At 41.6% G+C, this 18163-nt stretch overlaps 2 protein-coding genes across 5 annotated transcripts in view; one reads left to right on the plus strand and one right to left on the minus strand.

Moving 5' to 3' along the window:
- Positions 1 to 18163, minus strand: part of BBIP1 (BBSome interacting protein 1) — a 394683-nt gene that overhangs the window by 28916 nt on the left and 347604 nt on the right. The gene's annotated exons all lie outside the window — the stretch shown is intronic.
- The window catches only part of SHOC2 (SHOC2 leucine rich repeat scaffold protein), a 94730-nt gene continuing 78949 nt past the window's right edge, over positions 2383 to 18163 (plus strand). Inside the window, exons 1-3 of one of the 4 annotated variants that reach the window (XM_072995552.2) lie at positions 4225 to 4443; positions 10579 to 10650; positions 11787 to 11855. The gene's annotated coding sequence lies outside the window, so the exon portion shown is untranslated. The other 3 variants (XM_020779843.3, XM_072995553.2, XM_020779845.3) reach the window with 3 other exon arrangements.

Genomic DNA, 18163 nt, shown 5'->3' on the forward strand with positions numbered 1-18163 from the left:
GGAGAATGTAACTATGGGCTATTTCATTAAACCAAGTGGATGGGGAAATCTTCAGAAAGGGACTATGGTTATAAAATTTTAGTTTAGAAAGAGTGAGAGATGGACAAGATAGGAACTTTGATTCACTTGGAACAGGAATTAGGCCCTTATCACCTTGATCTAGGTCAATGGTTCCCAATCTTGGGTTACCCAGATGTTCTTGGATTGCAACTCCCAGAAACCCTGGACAGGACAGCTGGTGGTGAAGACTTGTGAGAATTGCAGACCATGGAGCTGTGAACCACTGATTTAGGTAACAGAATATTAGCACATATGTACAGCATTGGGAAGGATGGTCTTGTAGCAACAGGCTGCCTTTTTACATGTCCTTGTTTTTTAAGTCCTTGAAGATTCTATCTCCAGAAGTAGCTTCTTGATCCTCACATAAGAGAAAAACTTCAAAATACAAAGGTGTTCTGAGATTGGGTTCCTGTCATGTTTGAATTAGAGACACTTTCTAGACGTTTATGCAAGTATCTCCTGAAGAGAAACCAGAGTATTGGTTATTGCAAATGCTCGGAGAAGTATTAAGTCACTCATACATTTTTTCTTTGCAAAAGGAGGTCAGCATATACCATCAGCCATACAGGTCTTTAATGTCAAGGTGTTAGCACAGTTGTTGTATGGTGCACAATGGTGTAGATACAGAAATTTTATTGCAATGGAGTACAGTCAAATGAAATTTCTGAGAACTATCCTTGGACTCCCAAGTTGTGTGCCAAATGTATTTTTACGACTAGAAACAGGCCAGATGTTGATGGCGTCTCGGGCATGGATACTTAAGTTGAATTTTTGGCTAAAAATGTTCTTCACCTGTGGGCTTGGCTCCCTTAATGCTGATAACTTTCAGTCCAGATGGAAAAGATCTATGAATGAGAAATTAAATAATTTCAGCCTCTTGAAAAGTGCTATTTTGTTAATGGGCTGTACAAAAGCAAAGCAGGAACTACACCAGCGCATCACAGACAATGAGCTGCAATACCATGTCAGCATAGCTATGACCCATCCTGGCCTTAGAGATTATGGTCAGGCATTTTTACCTTCATGCTATTTGAATATTCTGACCCTTCCAAAATATAGAAAAGCTTTTACATTAGCAAAGTTTAAAGTTCTTCCTTCAGTCCTGCTGGAAGGCAGATACAAGAACATCCCCTATGAAGAGTGCTTATGTCCTTGTGAGGCTGGTGTGGTGGAGACGGTTGGCCATGTTCTGTTGTATTGCTCATTCTACACTGGTTTCTCTGACACTTTTATTCATCCAATTTTGCAAAGCATCCCCGGAAGAGATGATGAGTACTATACATGTTATCTGCTGGCAGACCAGTAATGATTAAAGTGGCCAGCTTCTGTGCAGCAGCACTAGTCCGCAGGCAAGAAATGGTGCCTTAATCGTCTAGATATATACATCTATGTATGCATATATGAATATGTATAGATTGGGGGTAGAGGTATGCTCCTAACAATTATTTATGGAATTTGTTTCCCTGGGAGTCTGCCGCACATAATGTATATTGTAGTTGTGTTGATTCTGTTTATTCTTGTGCGGTTCTGTGTTATTTACATCTGATCTGTTGATCGTGCAAATAAAATTCTTAACAAGTGTCTCCTGCTTTGTTGCCTTCTTTGTGCATGGAACTGATGGGTGCATATGTAGATGGATGATTAGACTAATAGATAGGTATAGATATATATTTTAGCTAATTTGTTTTTGTTATTTGGTTTAAAATTTCATATCTTTCCAAAGTTTATTGCATTGTTAACATTCTGTTGGAAAATAGACTGATAGAACCAAGAACATCAGCAACCCTGAACAAATCTCTTCTTCTTTGACTGTTGATTCATTCTATACAATACTTCAGACATTATGAAACATTTTGGTCTGAAATACTATGTCAGGAGAGTAACAAAGTCTCATTATCATGGCCACAAAATTTCACAAGGGAAAAATGATGTCTGAAATATAATTAAAATCCTAGAAGTTCCAGGTCTTGTCATGAAGATAAAAATCATGATTTAAGCTCAGGAATATTAAAAGATTAATAGCACATCCTATGCACCAGCGGTCACCAACCTTTTTGGGACCGTGGACCGGCTGAGCCTCCAAGGAAGGCGCCCCCCCCACAGGTGTACGCAGGTGCATGCGCACTCTGGGGCCTATGCGCAAAGTGGTGGGTGAGCCCTCACCCGCCAGTGTGAGCACTCCCCCACCCCTTCATGCATGCACAGGGGCGCCTATATGCCTGTCCACCCCTTTTAAATGGGCGCTCAGGCACTGAAGGGTTGGGGGAGTGCTCATGCTGGCATGTGCGTACATGCGCAAAGCAGCTGCGGGGAGGGGAGTGCATGCAGGGGGGGAGGTCTGTCTTCATGGCCTGGTCCAGCTCAGGCCACAGACTGGGGGTTGATGACCTCTGTTATACATGTCTAATCAGAAATAAACACAATTTAATAAAATGGAATTCACTCTCAATAAATTGTGTTTAAAACTGCAACATTCCAATTGTAATCTTTTGGTATATCATTTTAATCTTTTCTTTCAAATTCTGGAACCATAAACAAGGTTGAGGTACAGTCCTTTAAAAATTAGCCTCACTGGGACTAGATTTAAAAACAATTTTTTGAATGGAATTTAAGATTTTTGTGTGTGCAACTAGCATTTCATATTTGTTGGCTTTTGATCCTTGTCTCCAATTTCAAACATTTTTTTCCTTCTACTGTCTCTGCTATGATGTCTGAAGGGCTTCACCTATGTGTAGAAACCTTTGGTCCAATCTGCAGTAATGGATATTGTGGTAGTAGTGAATTCCACACATCAATGTTGTATTAATATGGATATGAGAGGACGGGACTTAGAATGTTCGTTCGTCGTTCGTTTAGTCGTTTAGTCATGTCCAACTCTTCGTGACCCCATGGACCAGAGCATGCCAGGCCCTTCTATCTTCCACTGCCTCCCGGAGTTGTGTCAAATTCATGTTGGTTGCTTCGCAGACACTGTCCAGCCATCTCATCCTCGGTCGTCCCCTCCTCCTCTTGCCGTCACACTTTCCTAACATCAAGGTTTTTTCCAAGGAGTCTTCTCATGAGATGGCCAAAGTACCGGAGCCTCAGCTTCAGGATCTGTCCTTCCAGTGAGCACTCAGGGTTGATTTCCTGCAGAATTGATAGGTTTGTTCTCCTTGCAGTCCAGGGGATTCTCAAGAGCCTCCTCCAGCACCACAATTCAAAGGCATCAATTCTTCGGCGGTCTGCTTTCTTTATGGTCCAGCTCTCACTTCCATACATCACGACAGGAAAAACCATAGCTTTGACTATTCGGACTTTTGTTGGCAAGGTGATGTCTCTGCTTTTTAAGATGCTGTCAAGATTTCTCATCGCTTTCCTCCCAAGAAGCAGGCGTCTTTTAATTTCATGGCTGCTGTCTCCATCTGCAGTGATCATGGAGCCCAGGAAAATAAAATTTTCCTGGGCTCCAAGCCAAACCTAACGAATGTTCGTTAGGTTTGGCTTATTGACTGTCAACATTTTTGGATCGTGTTACCGTCTCGATCTCTTCCGGCAGGATGGGCCTCTAAATAAATTTATCCCAAAACACTAACTGGTTTATCTAATCAGTAGAAGGTCCTTTTGAATATCTGCTTGTCCTTTCGAATTCAAAACTGGGTGGGGAGCACTTAATGTTCTCGCATACTGACAGTGACTCGGTTTGCACCCTTTGTATGGAGACAGCCATGCCTTTTTGCTTTGTGAAGGGGAAGCGGGCGGGGGAGCAGAGGCGGCTATTTTTACTTCCAGGTTTGTTCCTAAGGCCACATTCAGCCAGCCAAAGAAGTAATGTACTCCAACTCTGTTATTTCTGATGAATTCTGTTCTCTTCATCGCCGCCCTCTTAAATTGCTCTTCGAATAATCACGGCCAGTCAACTCCACGTCTCTTTTTTTGGGTCGTAGTGGCGGCCTGTTGCCACTAGCAACACAGACTTTTCTGCCCTCAACTAATATGGCGGCGCCCGGGCTCTGAAGCCGGGGTGCTTATCTACCTGTCACTCGTCCGCTCTCTATGGTTACCATGGAGGTCTGTGGGCGGAGAGTCCCGTGACGGAGTTTCTCGGTGCGCGCTGACGGTGGCCGGTAGGCGAAGTGGGCGATGATGGTGGCGGAGAGGGATGGCGGCGTCTGTAAGGTAAGGGCTGCGGGGAAGTGGGTTGAGGCCTGCGGACATGGGCGGGCGCCGAAGCGGAGCCGCTCTTGGGCTGTAGCTGGAATGCGGAGGGAGGGAAGTGCCGGGTATGGGAGGTATTCTCGGGCGGGTGAGGCGGCTGCAAGGGCTGGGAGACCTGAAGGAAAGCGGGAGGACCTCGGTGTGGGCGGCGGCGGCAGCTGAGGCGGCGGAGGCGAGGAATGAGAGGTCGGAAGGGAAGGGTCGGGTCGGGTGGGGAATTCACGGGGAAGGCTTTCGGGGTTGGTAGCCAGTCTGGCTTGGGCGGGAGGCGAAGGGTTGAGGAATGTGGGAGGGCAGGCGCGGCTGGGTCCGTGGAGAGGGGCGTCCTTGGCAGCCGGGGTGGGAGAGCGAGCGAACGAGAGCGGGGCGGCGGAGCCGAGCGACGCCTCTGTGGCCTGGGAGGGGTCCGCCTCCGAAGGGCGGCTTGGCGGGAGGCAGAGCGAGCGGGGCCGCCGAGTGGCGGGGCCTCACAGTGGGGTCGGGGTCGGCGAGTCCACCCTTCGGTGGGTTTTTTTTTTAAACAAAAGTGCTGGGTGTGTGTGTGTGTGTGGGGAGAGAGTCAAGGGGGAGGGAAGGCGTTTGTGGGGTACTGGGCGGGGGAAGGGGGGGTTCCTACTGCCTCAGGAGCTGCACCTGTGCAAAACAGCCTTGGTGGCGGCAGCAGATGATGGGGCCCAGGCCAGTGGGGAGTGGCCCTGGAGGGGGAGTGCCGAGGGTGCCGGGGCAGGGGATCTCCCAGGGTGGAGCGAGTGGGTAAGCAGGCAGGGAGGCAGGCGGAGAAGGGCTTGAGAGGAGGAGGAGGAGGAGGCGGCGGCGGCGGCGGGGATGGTGGTTTGTGGCAGTGGCGAAAGGACAAACGTGCGCCTGTGCAGTGCAGTCCTGCTGGGCTGCTGCAAGGCTGTAGGTGGAGAAGCCTCTGAGCCAGGCTGGTCGAGGGCTGCTGACAGGCGGCAGGGGTTGGGCTTAAGAGGCCACCAGGCAGACCGAGAAGCGGCGGCGGCGGCAGCAGCTGCAGCAGGAGGCTGTTAACGTCGAAAAGCAGGAAGCACAAAAGCACTGACACTCTTTATTAGCAGGTATCGCCAGCATTTTGAGAGGGATCAGACTTGGGCTACTTGTTTGGGAACAAAAACCTCAGGTGTCCGGCACAGTATATAGCCTAATGGAGTTCCTTCATATGTTGACTTCTTGTAGCATTTCCAGAAACTCTGTTTTTTCAACACTTGCAGAAGGCAGTAAGATTATTTAAAAACACAAGCCAGTTTTTTTATTTCTAGGAATAGGTATGAAAATATTCTAAGGTTACCTTTCCTGGCCAGCTGAGGTAATTGTCACTACCCTAGCAAGCAGACACAAGTTACTGTGTCTTGTTATTAAATTTTGCTAGTCTATAAAGTCATCAGGACTTTTTATGAGAAGGAGTTCTGATTGATAATATATTTGTTTTGAAACATAAATTGTGTAAGGGTAGTAACAGTAGGTTGATTCTGATGTAATGCAAGAATAAAAGGAAAACAATTTAAAAAAAAGAAGTGACTGTGTTAGTCCACATGTTGACAGAATTAAAATTTGATAAAAACAAAACATCAAAAAACAAAGAATGGGAAAGCAGAGGACAAAATATTGTATGTTCTAAAACATTAACAGATCTGTTTCAGTATGAGTTCTTATTGATCAACCTTGAGTGGATTTCAATCCGTAACAGTTTGCAAATCTGTCTTTGAGGTGCCACAGCATTTTGCCCCTTGCGGAACCCACTTTTTTGTTCTTGTTTTCTACTTTTAATTTTGTCAGCAGGAAAATAAAAGCTGTTCAAGGGCTTTTTCATGATGGTTCTGACCAGCATTCTATACAGATGGTACTTCCAATTTTGACACTAAATGCTGTAGATTTGATTTAAAATTATCTAGGTATTAGTAGTCTTGATTAATTGTATTGAGATTGCTACTGTAGTTTTATCTAATATAGTGCACTATTCTGTATTGTATGTTTAATTAATGCAATGTTAATACTTACTGTATGAATTTTTTAAAAACCCTTTAAGTTGATATTTTATTATATTTCAAAGCATAGCTTCAAATGGAGTGCAACATTTTTCTTTTCACCTGCATGTACATATTAACAAAGATGCTTTCACAGACAAAATGGTAATTATGAGTGAGTTTTAATTGTATACTCCAGTCTGCCTTCGGAACCATAAAGCTGTTCAAACATAACTTGAGTGTTTTCCACAGCTGATGTTGATTCTCAGTAATTTTCTAAATGAGATTTTGTTCAAAATGTTGTTGTTGTTTTTTTTGCTAATATGATTATTTATCTTGGAAAGTTAAATCATGTTGATTTGAAGCGGCACAATACATGTACCTGCATTTTAGGCATAAATGACGTAGCAATCTTGGGAGTTCTACCCAGTTCTTATTAAGGTCATTTTGTGACATTTGTTGCAACCATGGTTGCATTGTAGATGAGAAGAATTCTTAAAATCAATTCCTGTTGACATGGGTTTAAATATTTAAATTTTCTTGGTGATTTATTCTGAACAAGCAACCTTCTGGCAAGTAGAGTAGATTATCTAATAATGGCAACTGGATTCACTTTTGTTTGCACTAGTCATCATATTTGAGTTGGCTTTGTTGTGCTATTAAGTTTCTCTAAATATAACAAATGAACAGGCTGTAGTTATTTGTATACATTTTGGAAAACCAGCGGTTTCATGAGAAGGGAGAGGGCTACTTTCGGCTTGGAGTTCTGTAGAATAAGAATGCAGACATCTAGTCAGAATGCTCCTGATAGTATATAGGTGTGGAAAATTATTTCCCTATCAGCTCTTTGGAGAGTGAAAGAAGTAATGTTTGTGAACTGTGCCAGCTGTGTGTACAGCTGTTGTGAGTTACAGTTTTTCTTTAGTTTACAAGGAAGAGGTGGAGAGGCCAAAGTATTGCCATATGTTATCTCAGACAGTTGTGTTTTACTAACAAGCTGGTTCTTAAAAGTACACTAGGTGGTCAGATCTTCCACCCCACTAAAACATGATTTCTTCAGTTAAAGATTTTGTGTGATTGCATGTTTGTTTGCACTTTTTGCAGTTTCATTTCAGGAATTTTGTGCTGGAAATAGTACTAATATTGTGAGGAGATTATTTTAATATATATGATGGTGTGCCTATCATCAGTTTAACAATTATGGTTGAAGGTTAATAGGTGCAAACAACTTAGATGTTTCTTAGAATAAATAAAGTCTGTTGAAAAAGAAGAAGAAAATCTTGCAAGATTTTGGAATACTGAAGATGCTGTAATACTCTGTTTAAGCTATGAACTCAGATTATAGGATCAGGAATTTCATTTATTATTTGCTTGTTACTCCAATCTGTTTTGAAATAATATTGGGTAGAGATTATTTCCATATTGGTGAAAGGGAGTGGCAAAATAGAGTAGATTATCAAGGCTTTCATTTATCCACTGCTCTGATGGTTTTGCTCACTGAAGCAGTTAATTTGTTTCTTTTCACTGTCAGAATTTGTTGCTTAATCCTTTTTTCCCCTTTGGTGATGTATAGGATGGGACCAGAAGAGTTTGCCAAAGTACTGAACACCATCCCAGTCCTTTATCTTTGTGCCTGTCATACAATTCGTTAGTATGATTTTTTTGTGTCAGATGTTGGGTGATAGTGGGTAGAACCACTATATAACCATTTCTTTCAACCTTAATGTTTCTCTACACCTAACAAAATGTATTTCAAAGAGAGTAATAGCCCTGCCATCTGTGGAATCAATTGTTGCTGTCAATACATTTTTTCAAAATAAAAGAATTCCATATTTTCTTTTCTGTATTAATTTTTTTCTTCTCATTGTTTAACAGCACTTTCTTTTAATCTGGTCATTTGCTTCTTCCAGTTTGACTGTTTGGGAGCATCTCCTGTGTTTTCATTTGTCAGTTGGACTCTTTAGGCTGTCTGGCATGGTTTGCTTTCTGTAGTTTGGGTTTTTTTTTTTTTTTTGTAACTATCCTCCATGCTGAAGGCTTATAACAGCTAACTGTGTGATAAAATACAAAGAGAAAAGGTACTTTATTGGAGCCATTTCTTGTCCTAAACGCCCACAATTTAAAAATGTTGGAGGAACTGGAGAGGTAAGGAAGGTAAAAGGATTGGAGAAGGCATTTGGCAGGGTTAAATAATATAATGTGAGCACCCAGTAGTTGTTCTTGTGTGAGGATAATGACTGTCATTGTCTTTAATATTTCATGTTCTGTTTACATATATGTTTTATTTAAATATTAATATTAAGTATTTGAGGTAGCCTTGTTTCATTTATGTGCACTATCTATGTTCCCTTTCCCCAAAGATACACCTAAAATATTTAAGCTAGTTTGGAACAGAAATTTTCTGTCCTGAAATTCTTCTGCCCTGTTTCCCTGAAAATAAGCCCTAACCTGAAAATAAGCCCTACTAGTATGTTTTTTCAGGATGCTTGTAATATAAGCCCTACCCCCAAAATAAGCCCCAGTTAATTGAAACCCCGCCCTCCACCATTGTGCAGCATTCTGCAGCAACTAGAAGAGGATATGACTGTATTTGAATAAATGTAGATTGTTGTACATAAAAACAATAAAACATTCCCTGAAAATAAGCCCTAATGCATTTTTGGGAACAAAAATTAGTATAAGACCCTGTCTTATTTTCAGGGAAACACGGTAAGCATACTATTGTTAGTGCATGCTGTCATCATCATCTTTAATCACTAGATATAAACAATTCTGTGATAATATTAGACTTTACTTTCACTAATTTAAATTTTAAAACTGTCCATTTCATAGAGTGAGTGTTTCAGTTATGTTGGCTAAAGAGGGAGGTGTTTTTTTTTTCTTCATGTATCAGAAGGGAATAAAAATACCCATAAATTAGCTGCACTAGAGTTTGTTACTAGTTAGAGGAAGTTAGAGGCCGGCTACACAGCGGTTTATCCCACACTGAAACCTGTCATTCAGTCTTATTTCTTGAAGGGCATCCAAGCTTTGACTGTAGAAGGGCTTTCTTACACTATGTAGTGGAGTTATATCACGTAGCAGTTTCTCTTTGCTGTAGCAAATGTGATAATTATCTGTAAAACCGTGCAAATTGTCATTATTATGATTATTTTGGCCATTCTGTTCTCATATTCTTAAATCTGAAATACTGCTTGAATCTAAGAAATCGTCAATAGGAAGCTCTTTATTGTATAAAATACTTAATGCATAATCAATTGTCTTTAGATACATATGTGATCATACAACTCAGTTCCCCGTTTTTGCAAGCAGCCATTTTTAACTTCTCAACATGTACAAATTTAGTGAAATAAATGTTGTTTATAACTTGTAGATTTTAATGCATGGAAGTACTTTCTAACTAGAAAGCTGGCATAGTTTGAGTTTGGTCAAAGAGAAAGTGTAGTACAGTCTGCCAAGGAACATTAACAGCTTCTTTTATATTGTGGCAGGGTGAGCAGGCAGCTGAGTTAATAGGGAATAGTCATTTGTCAATTCCAGTTGTTATCATAGTAGGTCACATATTTTAAAGGAACCATGCTCTTTACATTATGCAAGGACATGTTGAAATATGTTCTGCATTTGTACTATCACGGCTTATGAAATATTGTTTGCTGCACAATGAAGTTCATGATCGCTGTCTTAACTGCTGATGCCAAAATATGTGAAGAATTGCTCAGAGCTGGCGGTGTTTTCTTAAAACGGGGTGCTATGAGATGTTACTTCTGAGAGACTATTCATTGTTGATAGCTGTGAGATACTTTTCTATACATGTATTTTCAAGATTACTGTTGCTTGGTAAGAACTCTTTGTTTACGTACTTTATCTATTGTTATTTTATTGTATTTCTCTCCCCCCTTTCTGTCTGTCTGTCTGTCTGTTTGTCTGTCTGTCTGTCTGTCTCTCTCTCTCTCTCTCCCTCTCCCTCCCCCTCCCTCCCTCCCTCCCTCCCTCCCTCTCTCTCTCTCTCTCTCTCTCTCTCTCTCTCTCTCTCTCTGTGTGTGTGTGTGTGTGTGTGTGTGTGTGTGTGTGTGTGAGAGAGAGAGAGAGAGAGAGAGAGATGTACCATCAAGTTGGAAATAACATAATGACCCTACTAAGGCTTTCAAAGTAAGTGAAATATTGAAAGAGTGGTTTTACCAGTTCCATTCCCCCACTGAGTCTCCAGAGTCCTAGTACATCACTCTGTCCACTACACTTCACTGAGTGTGGTCCCCTAGTGGATGAAAAATATTTATAAATTTAAAATATAAATATAAAACATATCCTTGTTATACTTCTGCTTCTTTATCTCCTTGAGGAGGCTGAAAATGGATAGCTATGTTACCAGCTCTTAAGAACTCTGAAATGCCTTCTGCTCTAAGCTTCATAGGTCTGTGCTTTTTGCATATTTTTTCCAGTTCTTTAAACTTCTTTCTACATAAGTTTCACTCTCCATTTAGGCTGTATTATAAAATTCCCCCTTCTAGTATTAATTTTGGGAGATGTACAGTGGCAGCAGCAGATTTCATAGAATGATATGCAGCATATTTATTAGTTGGCTGCTTTCTTGATTTCTGTGTTTGTTCTGGGCAGTCAAATCCTCATCTTTTCCGAATGCATTATGGTGAAGAAGGAGACTTTGGAGCATGCTTCAAAAACTTAATTAAGACTAGTGGTGCATTTTCAGTAGGGACAGTGTAGGCTAAATCAGTGTAGGCTTTCTACAGTAAATCATTCCTTGGGACTCAGCAAAACTCAAGGTCATTTCAAAATTATTTTGAGATCCAAAACTGCTCGTCACATACTGCTCCGCACTTTCTTGTATTTAAAACTGTGTAGGTTTTAGTGTAAACCTTGGTTATGTGAAAACCTAGATTTTTTCCTTGGCTTCCTTCAGCACTTATGGTTCATGTAATAAAAGAGTCTTTGAATTTCTGCAGAATGCCATTTATGCTGAGTAGATATGATTTGGGAGCACAAGAAGGAACAGATGGTCTTACCACCAATGAATTTGTCATTGATTTGCACGTCATTAAGTTCTTTCTTCTGTTTATATGACTGTTTAAACTTAGACCATTCACTGAACTAACTGTCCTAAAGAATGCTGTATTAATATTGGGTGGACTTGCACCAGCTTGCTGTTTTGAATATTATTGTCTGTGGCTCTGTGCCCTTTACAATGAATACTTGCTGAGCAAATATAAATAACTTTGCATTTGAGAGAGTAGGGATATTTGAAGATTACGTTCATTTCGGATTTTCTGAATGTACTGGAAAGCATCCTAATAAGTAGCTGAAACCAATTTGACAGAGTGGCTAAATTATTTTTAGTCCTTTCCATGTACATAGAAATTATTTGTTTTATTTATTTTATTTTTATCTCCCCTTTCTTTCCTATTGGGGGCCTAGGGTAGTTTATGAAAAAGTGTAAAACCAGCAATTCATTCAAGCAAATAGAATAAAATGTAATGTACACACATATATTACTTTAAAATGACAATATTTTAAAATATATCCTGTTCCCAGTTGCCTCCTGTCTCCGAAAATGCCACTCTGAAGAGGTACACGGGAGAAGGAAGTAAGGAATTCCACAAGGTAGGGAATTCCATAATGTAGAAGCATCCACAAGAAAAGCCCCCCTTGTGTTTGTGAGAGTGGTTGGAACCAAGAGAAAGCACTCCTTTGATGATCTAGACCAGGGATCTCCAAACCTTTCTGTATGAGGGCCACATCATTATATTTTACACATTTTCTAGGGCTGAAGGAGGGAAGGGAGACCTAAGCAACACCCTACCCCCTGCTGTCTTTACAAAGACAGCAGGGATGGGGGATCATTTAGATCAGGGGTCTCCAAATTACAACCCATGAGCCACATCCAACCTACCTTGCTTTTTTATCCAGCCCACGTATAGGAACAGGAGGGAAGGGGGATTCAAGTGATCCCCCACCCCTGCTATCTTCACAAAGACAGCGGGGTGGGAGATCACATCTGTCAGGCTTTGCTCCTCTTTCTATCTCCGCTTGAACATAGGAAGAGGAGGGAAGAGGGAACAGCACTCTCAATAAGGTCTTGAAACAAACTAGCAGCTGGTAAAGTGGTTATAATGGGGTGTGAGAGTGAGAGTGAAAGAGAGAGAGAGAGAGAGAGAAACAAAACAATCTGGTTGCAGCATTTTGCACTAGTTGAAGTAATGTTGAAGATTATAGGTATATTGAAAGTCTTCTTACTGTTTCTGATAGAATATGTGCATACATTTAAGGAAGAGATGGAATTCTTAGATCCATGTTTTATGTGCAGCTCCTAGGTGGCATGCATCTTGCCTTAAATGGTGTTTCTTAGAGATGGGCATGAACTGGTTCATTCCAGTTCGTAAAGGCAGAAGCACAGGTGCTGTTGCTCGCCTCCTCCACCTCCTCTGGGTCAGTCAGTGACAGTGGGGATTATAATGGGTGATTAAAAAAACAACAGCTTTTTAAAATTTAAATTGGATTTTTTTATATAAATCAAATTGATTTTAATTAAATGCTTTTGGAGGAAAAATCTGTCTAAAGATAGTTTTCTATTTATAATACATTATAGTTTAAAGGTTATTCAGTATGAACTAGAGCTTAGTTATGTATCATGAGGCTATATATTCATGCAGTATTTACATTTTTTATAAACTAGTTCAATTAATCTAAATTATCCAAGCTGAGATAACATGCACTTTTTGCCAGTAAAAATAGTATAAAATAAACAAAGTTTAGGAAAAGAACTTAATCCCATTGTTGTTCTGCAAATCTATGTACAAACAACTAATACATTGAGCCTCAATTGTGGAGTTCTGGAGGCCTCAACCCTCTCCCCAATGCTGTTTAACACCTATATGAGGCCGCTGGGTGAGTTCATCAGGGGGTGTGGAGCATTGTGCCATCAGTATGCTGATGACACTCAGCTCTACATCACCTTCTTTCCAACCACAGAGGATGCTGTTCTGTCCCTGCAGCACTGTCTGGGGTCTGTACTTCAATGGATGCAGGAAAATGGGCTGAGGCTGAACCCGGACAAGACGGAGGTCATGAGGGTGGGTGGACCCACTGTCAGTGGTTTGGGAAACTTCCTCTCTTTTTTGGGGGGTGACTCTCACTGCCAAGAATGAGGTTCACAGCTTGGGGATACATCTTGACCCGGCGTTCACCATGGAAACTCGGGTGGCGTCACTGGTCCGCACCGCCTGTTTCCATCTTTGGCGGATTGCCCGGCTATGTCCCTTTCTTGACATTGGTGCACTCACCACCTTGGTCCATGCACTCGTAATCTCAAGGTTAGACCACTGTAATGTGCTTTACATGGTGCTGCCTTTGAGATTAATGTGGAAACTACAAATGGTGCAGAATGCAGCGGCCAGATTTCTTAGTGCATTGAAGAAATACCAACATATTACTCCCACTCTGGCTGCATTGCATTGGCTGCCCATTCGATTCCTCGTTGCTTTCAAAGTTCTAATGATCACATACAAAGCCCTAAACTATTTAGGACCTCAATACTTGGCGGAATGCCTTCTCCCACCTGGATCTACTTGTATCACCCAATCTAGCCAGGAGGGGCGACTGAAGAGCCTAACGCCGAGGGAGGCCCGGAAAGAAAAAAAACAAGACACTGGGCCTTCTCGGCAGTGGCTCCCAAGCTTTGGAACATGCTCCTCTCTGAGATTCGTCTGGCCCCCTCGCTGGGCATTTTCAAAAACCAACTCAAGACCTGGTTATATAGGCAGGCCTGCCCTCCAGGCTCTATAGTGGTGCCTTACTTAACGAATTGCCCTGCATTACGACGAATCTGCTTTACGACGATCACGGGGAGAGGGAGATATGGCACTAGCACAGTCCCTACTTGTGTTAGAAGAATAGTGAACAGATGTTTGAAGGCTGTTCACTGTTCTGTGTCTGTGGCCAACCGACAATATCGAGGTAGTCAGATCAGCTCACCCTCCACTCTGAACCTGGTGCTGTTGAATGCCAGGTCTGTATCTAGTAAATGCCAGATTATTTATCATCTTATTCTGGAGGAGGATGCAGATCTGGCGTGCATAATAGAAACGTGGATAGGTGGGGAGGGGTGTCCACCCCTGACACTGGTCTGTCCACCCGGTTATGCTGTCCAGCAGCAGGGCAGACTGGAGGGATGGGGGGGGGGAGTAGCCATTGCATTTAAAAACACTCTAGAGGTTACTAGGCACTTCACGGTGGTGAAGCCAGGTCTAGAGGCCCTACACGTGTCGGCTGGGGCCAGGGATGGTATTGGGATCTTGCTGGGTTACCATGCTCCCCGAGACCCAGCCATTTCCCTACCAGAGCTAGCGGACTTTGTTTCCGGGACACTGTTGGAGTCCCCAGGGCTTTTGGTTCTGGGTGACTTCAACATCCATGCGGAGGGGGAGACTTCTTGTCCAGCTCTTGAGTTCTTGGAAACCATGGCTTCCTTGAACATGTCCCAACATGTCAACGGCCCCACACATGTGGGTGGTCGTATGCTAGACCTGTTTTTTTCCGCCAGTTGGAGCGAGCGTGGTCTGTTGGTGACTGACCTTGTGTCGGTACCATTGTCATGGTGTTATGGAAATATCCACCCAGAGTACAAAATGGTCAGATCACCTCCTAATAAAATGTAACCTTTCAATGGCTCTCCTTGCAGGGAGCATGGACCTATTTCTATGGTCCGCCCTCGAAGGCTACTGGATCCCATAGGATTCCAGGACGCCATGAGAGGGATTCCAGCTGACCTGACTGGTGCTCCTGTTGAGGCCCTGTTTGACTCCCTCAGCACAAAAAGAGAGCACTCACAGACTCGGGGGGGGGGGACTTAAACCCCATTTTACATCATGATTTTAAAACAGAAAAAAACTTGGGAGTCACATCTTAAACCCACACATTTTAAAACAAAAGAGAGATCACAGTACACAAACCCTAGGACCCACAAAATGCAAAAATAAATAAATTTTACATTTTTAAATTTACAGTCTAATTTTCACATTTAATTTAAATTTAATACAGTCTACTTTTCACATTTTAAATCTACACTGCAAGACCCATCAGAGCAAAGAAACATAACCCCCCAGCTCAAAGCCACGCTACAAAAGCACCCAGAACAGTTTTTAAAAAGCAGAAAACAGCACCTTACCTCCCTGCAAACACACACACGCTCACTCCAAAGCAGAAGGAGGCGGTTCTGAAGCTTCTGATGACACACACTCTAACTGCTGGGGTGAAAGAGCTACAAAGAAGCAGCCTTGTCGCCACCTACAGTTAGAAATTTGAATTTCCTGCCTTTTCCCCCTGCCTTTTTCTGTTTGTAAGTAGAAGCAAAATTTTGCCAACGGAGCTGGTCGTAACTCCAAATGGTTGTAAGGAGGGGCGTTCGTAAGTCGAGGCCCCACTGTATTCAGGAAAGTCAAAATTAATTTTTTTTTCTTTTGCATTGTCTCACGGACCATCTGAAAGTGCATCTAAACTGTTTTAAGGATTGCCGACTTATTACTGTACACTGTTTCTGAAGTTAGTATAATGGCATTTTTCTAAACTACTGATCATCCATTATCCATATTTAGAATCTGTTATACTGCTATTTATGCTATATCCTGAAGTGGTGTTTCTAATTCTATAACATGATTTATTTCGTATGTCATTTTGCATTTCTGTTTCCCACTGATCACATGCTGTGCAAGGAAATGTGCTTCAGCCTGTCTCTGATTTGTGCTCTAGCTGGATCTTTTTGATCCAGATGTAGGGCTTCTACTTTTCAGGGATGGGCTGTAGTGATTCTCTGGGAGATGGAAGGGTCACTTTAAGAGAAATTGCTCCTGTTAAAACAATCCTTTCTGGTGCAATCAGCGATGCCTGTTTGCAGCTGAATGATCACAACCTGAGTTGAGTGTATTTGCAGCAGTCACAAACTTTTCTGATCACTCAGTTTTCTTTGGTAATCTCAGTATGCTTAAACATCCACTTCGGGAAAGTATGAAGATATGCAGCTCCCCTTCAATGTGTTGTGTAAGTGCATAGGGGGAGAGGGATTACAGGTGGTATTTCTGTCATATTCTTTCTGTGAATATCTGTATGATTCATGGGAAAAAATCTTGTATATATCTCTGAAAGTAAAAAACTGTTAAGTGCATCAAAGAATCATCACTATTTTCTTTATGTCTTGATAATTTTCCTACTGTAAAATGTTAACACTGTTTATCATTGTTTTTTCCCTTTCGAATTCAGATGGAATGAGTTCATCCTTATAAAGATTACACAACCTCTAATACTCCATTGCTCTTTGTCTCCACTTCCTGGTAACATAGCGTATAACATACAGTGGACCCTTGACTTACAGACGGCTTGACTTACAGACTTTTTGAGTTACAGACTTCTCTGGCCGCAAAATTTAGGTTTGACTTGCAGACTGAGATTTGACTTACAGACCAGAAAAAAACCAAAATGGAACAAAAACGGCCTGTTACGGGATTAATCGGTTTTCAATGCACTGTAGGTCAATGGAGACTTGACTTACAGAGACAGAGACTTGACTCTGTAAGTCAAGGGTCCACTGTACACCTCCATCATTCTTCACCATTCTGGCTAGGATGGTGGGCCACATAATCTCCTTTCTTTCTCTAACCTAATTCATAGCATTAAAAAAGAACACCTGACAAGTACATAATCTTCTATTGATAATCTTGGAAAAAAGCAATTCTATAGTTTTCTTCAGAGGCTAGTTTTCAGTGCTGAACTACTCAGATTTAGTCTGGTGTTAAATTCCAGATGAGTGGCCTGAGTAACTGTGACTAGTATTGTAGAAGCTTTTACTGTGTGGAAAGTCCACTATTGAATAATGTGGGATTGTTCTGCTGATGCAGGCATCACAGTTGCAAAGGCTGTGATCTGCATGAAAAAAACACACAAGTCTTCCACTTGCACAACAGGAATATTTGCGTAAGTGCTCTAATCTTATATTGCTGTCCTATAGGTCTTTCTAATCAACAGTCTTTCAGCAGGATACTGGTCCATGAATTTATCTAATCTCTCTTTAAAGTCATGTAAGATAGTTGTCATTATTTCTTATGACCATGAATTCCAAAGTTTAACTATGTGTGAAGTCTTATTTTCTTTTATCTCTCCTAAATCTCCCACCATTTCACTCCATAATGGTGGTTTAACCCTTGTTTTAGATCTTTTAAATAGTGTAAAGTAGATGGAATCTCATAAATCTTCCCATACCATTTTCCTTTAGGCTAAAAATACATTGTTCTTTCAACTTGTCCTTGTAGGATCTATATTCTGTAGTGAGTTTTATTATATTTATAGTTCTTCTTAAGACTATTTTGAATAGGAGTGTCCAGAGTGAAGCACAATACTACTGATAAGATTCTACCAGTACTGATACATGAGCACTATAAATTCCAGAACCTTGGAAACAATGCTTCTATGACAATATTAAATGTAATTGACCTTCAGATTCACAGCACCAAATTAAATTGGTTGGATTATAGTGGGATAATGATATTGGAACCGTTGGCATTCTGGCCATTTATACTGCACTATATGCTGTCCTCTCCTTTCTAGTCAGATCTGCTTTTGAATTTATTTTTGTACTATCAGGCTGGTTCTGATGTGCAAGGATTGCTTTGGATTTTTTGTCCCTCACAATTTGTTATGAGTAGAAGAATTCAAAAGCCTAAAAGATACGACACTGGAAGATGGGCCCTCAGGTCGGAAGGTGTCCAATATGCTACTGAGGAAGAGCGGAGGACAAGTAGCTCCAGAGCTAATGAAGTGGTTGGGCCAAAGCCGAAACGACGCTCAGCTGTGGACGTGCCTGGAAGTGAAAGAAAAGTCCGATGCTGCAAAGAAGAATACTGCATAGGAACCTGGAATGTAAG

The sequence above is a fragment of the Pogona vitticeps genome, chromosome 3, assembly GCF_051106095.1.
Source record: "Pogona vitticeps strain Pit_001003342236 chromosome 3, PviZW2.1, whole genome shotgun sequence".
Lineage (NCBI taxonomy): Eukaryota > Metazoa > Chordata > Lepidosauria > Squamata > Agamidae > Pogona > Pogona vitticeps.